Source organism: Humulus lupulus, chromosome 2, assembly GCF_963169125.1.
Source record: "Humulus lupulus chromosome 2, drHumLupu1.1, whole genome shotgun sequence".
In the NCBI taxonomy this organism is placed as follows: Eukaryota; Viridiplantae; Streptophyta; class Magnoliopsida; order Rosales; family Cannabaceae; genus Humulus; species Humulus lupulus.
The window spans coordinates 82,315,687-82,322,057 of record NC_084794.1 but is presented as its reverse complement, the minus strand read 5'-3'; the positions used below and the strand labels follow the sequence as shown (position 1 = coordinate 82,322,057).

The following is a 6,371-nucleotide window of genomic DNA, read 5'->3' as shown; positions in this document are numbered from 1 at the left end:
TGTATATAAGTCAGATGTTGGAAGGCTTGCAGACCATAATATGAATACTCTTTAAGTCAAAGAATACCCCTTTTAGTCTTTATTATAGTATAGCTGAGTAGCTAAGAGCTTCTGGTAATTTAAAAACGTAGGGGTCGAGTTGTTTTGCGTTAATGGGGCTTTGAGGGGCGCGTCTTCTATTTCCCTTATCAAGCAAGCCACACCTAATCGCCCTTGAATCTTGGCGGTCTCGGTGTCCAGTCCCCTATTTCTTAGTAAAGCTTTTCAGTCAGCGAGCACTTTTGGTAAAAGAACTTCGTAGAAAAAATGCCTGCAAGTGGGTGTATTCTGAGAACTACACGAGCTCTTTTGACAGAAAAGAGGAAACGTCCTTCGTCCTCCACTCGCCGAAGACTATGGGGATCTGGGATTTGAGAACACTGACTGACGGCACTCAATTGACGGGACTTCGAGGCAGGTATTTGACGGTATACCTATACCGACGGAACGAAGGCACGCGCCCCTACTAATAATCGAAGGGGACGGAGACCACAGCTTGATGCGAGTACGAACTGAACTATACCACAAGGCTATAAGCGTCGAGAGCCCAGGTCAAGGAGCTCTCTCGAACAGGGAACTCGAAAGCCTAACGCGAGGGTTCCAAACCTCACCTCAAAATCCAGAAACCTCCGAAGAGGAGCTATGTTAGCTCTTAATCCGAGGAGCGGAGTTTCAACTCGAAAGCCGGCCCGAAGCAGAGTGAACTATCTAAAAAGCCCAGGACAGGAGCTATTACGACTCGAGCAGAAATACAAGTTTCCTATATCGAAAGCGAAAGCACCCTTTACCTAGGCCTAGGCTAGGGAATCCGAAACCAACTCTGCTTGAGTCATCAGAGGAGTGAAACCATTTGTTGACTCTCGAGCTTCACGCAAACACGCATCGGTGCGATGTAAAACACATCACATCCGCAAGGGATTGGGATTGCTGTGGGAATTCACTAATGGTTGTGAATGTTTTCAATGATTTACCAATAAAAACCGGTTTATAACAACAACAACTGAGATGCCAGGTGCGGCTCAGAGAAGAGGATCATGACATATGATGCTGTAGCAGCAGCCGTAGCACGGGGAACCCAAAAGAGGCTATTCCTCTCTCGGTACAGCTCATTTTAGAAGGCAGACAGAGGTTGCCCTAGAGAGGGCGACAAGTTTGGGTACCTCTGTGGGCGGATAGGCTATAGCGGACCTATTGGCCTACAATAGGATAGAAGATAGAGGTTTTGAACCCTTTACGGACATAGCTACAATTGACACTGTAGTTGAAGTTCTCGGTCCGGGCAAACGTTTTTTCTAAGCACATCCAAATATTACGAGACGTTCTTAGTCTTGTCGTTGGACTAAGAGCGTCTTCGGTCATGGTACCCATCATGAAACTTTTGAGTAGTCGGTCTATTCATTCTAATAAAGTACTCAGGGTTCATTATCTCACCTTTGTCATCAGTCTCAAGAAACTCCTTTGGTTCTTTGGAAGTTCCATCAACGAAACTGAGAAGATCTTGTGCTTCAATAAACGACATTATCTTAGGTTTCCATAGTAGGTAGTTCGTCTGTGTCAATTTTATGGATAAGAAATTTGCGATGGACGGGATACTAACTAAGTGGCTGAGGAGAAGGATAGAGCGGTGGACAAGCGCCAAAGAGAAAACACGTAACAAGGTATTCAGACCACACTTCACACGAACCAACTGAACGTTTCCCAAGAGCTAGTGCTCTGATACCATGAAAGAGTTGAAAATACTTTGAGCAGATTGGGTGAAGGATGTGTATATCAATGTGAGAGATCCTCTGTTTAAATAGAATACAAGGCCCCTTGGGCGTTACACATGGAGTAATTAAATGAGAGTTACATAAGTAATAAAAGTTATTATTAGCTCCTATCTTTCTAGAGACATATGGAAAATGGCCCAATCCTTGAGTCTGTTTTCCTTTAATGGATCAGGTGGGGTGGGGGGGGAGAAGGCACGAGAGACCTGCCCATAGGGTTTTCCATACGGCTACCTTGTTGCGAACGAAAACCCCTTCCTTATGGATCGCGGCGGACCAAGTCAAAGATCAAGTGCGCGTTCATGTAAGACTCCCACTTAGCTGCATTACTATGTTTTCGTACAAAGTGGAGCAGGTTTTTTAGGGAGTCCACATCCGCACTAGGTTAATAAAAAGGAATCCTTCTGTCTCATGTGTTGCTTCGAGAAAGTCAAAGTCCCCCCACCCTCTTGAGCTAAATCGACCGGAAAAGCCCATACCTTTACAATACCGCTCGCGGTATTTCTTGAGGAGTAGGGCAAAAGCTTTACGAATTTTCTTTCATAGAAATTATCTTTCCGAATCATTATTGTTCAGAACGCCGGGCTCGGGTGAGAGGATAAGCAACCGAAGGATTCGTTATCGAATCCCACGGGGAGGAGATTCCCTTATCTGGATGGAGAGAAAGGAAGGAAGAAGCAACTTTTGATTAAAGGATTTACCGGAAATGTTGTTCTGATTAAAGATGGATCCGGCCCGGAAATGGAATTATTCAGAAACCCTCCATCCATCAAAGCAGCAAAACCCTGAACCTCCATCCCATTCCTCTATCCAAAACCTCCGTCTGCCTAGTTGTTCTTCGTCACCGGATTCCCTTCGCTAGTCGGATTCGAGAAAAGAGAAGGACACATTTGGGATGGTTCACCGAACCGCGAAGGAAGGAAAGGTCTCTCGAGCCTCTTCTACCTCTGAGACGGAAATAAGGAGAAACGGCAAACAAAGGAAGGTTCAAACCTTTTTTTCCTTCTCGGATCCACTCTCGGTAAGTCGAGGGGCCTACCTGGGGTTGAATAGCCTACACCTCCCTCTTTTAATAAGGTCTTCTCCGGGCCCGACCTCTTTTCCGGCTAAGGAAAGGAAAGAAAGCTTCTTCTCGAGGTGACGAACAACTTTGATGGAGATTATCCCAAATCGACACCTGCGATCTCATTTGAAAATCTCCTCTTTTCGGGCGGGTGGATGCATTCCTTTGATAGGGAAACAAACTACTTTGAGAGAGACAGCCTATTTCTTTTCAATCGATCGCGGGTGTCGGAAAAAGGAGTCCTTCCAGAAGGAAAAGAGAAGCGGGTGGGCGGGAATAAGAAGTGCGATAAGCAGTGGGTACGTTAACTCCCTCGTTTGATCAAACAATTTCTCCTGATGGAGGAGCAACTGGTCTATTCCCCGTAATCACTAGCATTACATACGAGTTGCTTCGTCCTTTATGATCTCAAGGGGCAGGACTTTGCTCCTATAAGAAATTTCGTATATAAGAAAAGGTCTGTACCTATAGGATATGGATATAGTTATAGGAAATCCCCTAAGATTTCACATAGTACTTTTGCTTTTTCAAAAAATCTTCTTTCTTTTTCTTTTCTTCTCGGCTGGTTCTGAACGCTGGTTGATATTACAATACGTCAGTTAGTTAACATTCGATCCCCCTGGAACACTCAAAGAATTTCGCTTTCCTGAAAAAAGGAAACTTACGGAAGCATCTATCTCTATCACGCACTTCAATCCACACATAAGATGATTCCTCTTTCTATACTCAATTACGTAATAGTCCAGCTAGCTCGTCTGTGTCTGGCAGTTTAAGCCTTGGCCCAGCTGCTTCTTTTCAATCCAGGAGCTGCATGATAAGAAAGCTCTCGATCTCGGCTAGCTTTAGTTAGTTAAATAGACCCTCGTACCGCAACTATGCCAAGCAAAATCTTGGTTCCAATGCTGTGGAGACAGGTGTTGCCGATCGAACTAATCTACTTTAGGGATTCACCTAAAGCTTTTAATAGGAAAGCTCGTTCCACCCCTTCGACAAATTCTTTCGTAGCAGCTTGAACTGAACCGGGGCTATCAACGTGAACGAGAGAAAAACCCCATTACTCGATCAGGGGATCTAAGCCACAGCTCTATTCCCCACTCGAAATCCATAAAGGACTTTAAGGGAGAACAACTCTCTCTATCTCAGCTGCTTTCCCTACTACCGGCACAAGAGGGACTTTTTCTCTAAAGCCTACTTCCTCTCTCTGATCTCCAACCCCATTTTGTCCCGATACTGGAAGCCGCGTTTGAAGATGAGTGGATCGGGAATCTAACCCAGCGAAGAAAACGCCTACAACTAAGTCAGGCGCACTAGCGCACCAAGCAAGAAAACGGCGGGCTAGCTCATGCAATCAACGAAAAAACCCTTCGCCTTAGTAAGCTAAGTAAGCCTGGTTCTCCGGGCACTATGGTAGGACGTGGATCGATCATGACGAGAATGGACTTCTCCGTAATGTAATAGAAGAGTCACAGTCCAGTTCCCCGGGCTTTCTCCCTTCTCGACCAGACGAAGGAGATATGAATTCCATTCAGGCGGGTAAGGGCTTGGCTTGACCCAGTGTTCTCTCCTGGTCGGGTCGGAGGTGAAGACTAGCAAAGTTCATCATTCAGTGGTGGGGTGCTCACAGAAAAGAAGGCGTCGCCCAACGAGTGGCAGATTTTGATGGAGTCTCGCTTTGATGCTGGGGAGATCCATAGATCTGGATAGAGTCTCGCTCATAGATAGAGGAAGAGTACGCGCGCTAGCGCGCTACGGCTTACGCAGGTGATCGGATCAGATAGCCCTTCGGGCAACCAACCAAACCCGGCACATCAAATTCCGATCAACAACTTGGAGGTATGGCTGAGTGGCTTAAGGCATTGGTTTGCTAAATCGACATACAAGAAAGATTGCATCATGGGTTCGAATCCCATTTCCTCCGGCACGGAAGTGGAACAGGCGGGCAAAATTACATGAGAGAAAGAACCTCTTGGTGGAGTCCCCCGGAGGACAGAATAGCACTACTTAGTTACTAGGAGCGGAGAGCCCGTTGCGCGTTGTTTTTGTTTGACCGACCTATCTTCTTTCTATAAGCAAGCTCCCTCCGGCCGTCCAGTCCCTGGGGTCGGTTCTTGAGCATGTTGGGAGATTAGGCGGCGAAAGAGCTGCTCGAAAGCTTGACGAACAAGCGAAAAAGCCCTAACTCTTTTCTTAGTAAAGGGCTTTTCCCTTACTAGTCAAGTGGTAAGGTAGGGCGCTATTCGATGAAGAAAACAGACTTTAGGAAAGTGGTTCAGGTAGCTCAGCTGGTTAGAGCAAAGGACTGAAAATCCTTGTGTCAGTGGTTCGAATCCACTTCTAAACGGGCGAAGGGTCTTTAGACATGTAACCGGGAGCGAGCCGGATTTCAAAATTCAAGTAAAAGAGGAAGCCAAAAAGCCAACTAGTGCAGGAGGCACATTTTCTAAAAAAAGCGGTTGAAACCTCGGATTGGTTCTCGCGTCCCTGTGCCCAAAAGGATGGGAAAGTTTGGTTCAAGTGTTCATCGATCGGGTGGATCTATATGCTCCGGGGGGGGGGGGGGTGAGACGAGGTGTAGCGCAGTCTGGTCAGCGCATCTGTTTTGGGTACAGAGGGCCATAGGTTCGAATCCTGTCACCTTGATGTGGCGAATACAAAAAAAAAGGAATGTCGGAGAAATAGGAAAGAGAAATGACTCTAAGGAACCAACGATTCTCTCTTCTTAAACAAAATTTTTTATTATCTGTCAGTCGCATCGGGTCTGACCCTCAGTTGAAAAGAGCTATGAAACACATCTGCTTTAGTTCCATATTACTTGGGACTATGCTTTTGTTTCTGTATCTTCTTTGTCAACAATTGGGATTCTCTATTTTCAATTCATACTTGGGAAAGTAGGAGGTCATTTGGCAACGAGAGTGGCTTCGTTTTTGAGGGGGCTGGTGGTCATCGCGGTGGGTTTGGTCCTTGGAGCATTCTTCAATACCCAAGACACACTCCCAACCGGGAGTATGATGTTGCCGGCAAGAGCTTCTGGCCCGAAGGTGAACCAAGCTTCTTTTCCTGCCCCACAGGATCTAATTGTGATCCCTGAGGAAAAAGAAGGCCAAGACGCGCTCCCTGGGTGAGCAGCCCAGGATGGGTGCCGCTCCAGCCCAGACAAATCCTCTTCCCTCAAATAATCCTGCCGGTTCATGAGGAGCTGTGCCGCCAGCGAATCCAGCGGGTTCCCCGGGCGCCGGGCCCTCCGACCCCTATCCCTGTCAACCAAATCAAGAAGAGGGAATGGAGGGGTTCTTAACCCTTTTTTCCCGCATATATTCACGCTTGTTAAAAAAAAAACCGAGGGAATGTACTTTACTTTCCATCCGAGGCGCAAATCTTTACTTTGATTAACCTCAACCGATATATCCGCTGCTATTATCCGCTCTTAGGTTGTTGCTCTTTGAGTTCTCTCTTTCTTTATGGGTCTTTCCAGGCGGTTAGATCAAGATAGGACAGATAAGAAT

The 6,371-nt window shown here is 46.4% G+C and overlaps 2 non-coding genes across 2 annotated transcripts; both read left to right on the top strand.

Moving 5' to 3' along the window:
- The first annotated feature begins 5,135 nt into the window (after positions 1-5,135).
- TRNAF-GAA (transfer RNA phenylalanine (anticodon GAA)) lies at positions 5,136-5,209 on the top strand. Its single transcript has one exon. It is a non-coding gene; the product is annotated as a tRNA-Phe (tRNA).
- A 224-nt stretch (positions 5,210-5,433) lies between these two features.
- Positions 5,434-5,508, top strand: TRNAP-UGG (transfer RNA proline (anticodon UGG)). Its single transcript has one exon. It is a non-coding gene; the product is annotated as a tRNA-Pro (tRNA).
- The last annotated feature ends 863 nt before the right edge of the window (positions 5,509-6,371 follow it).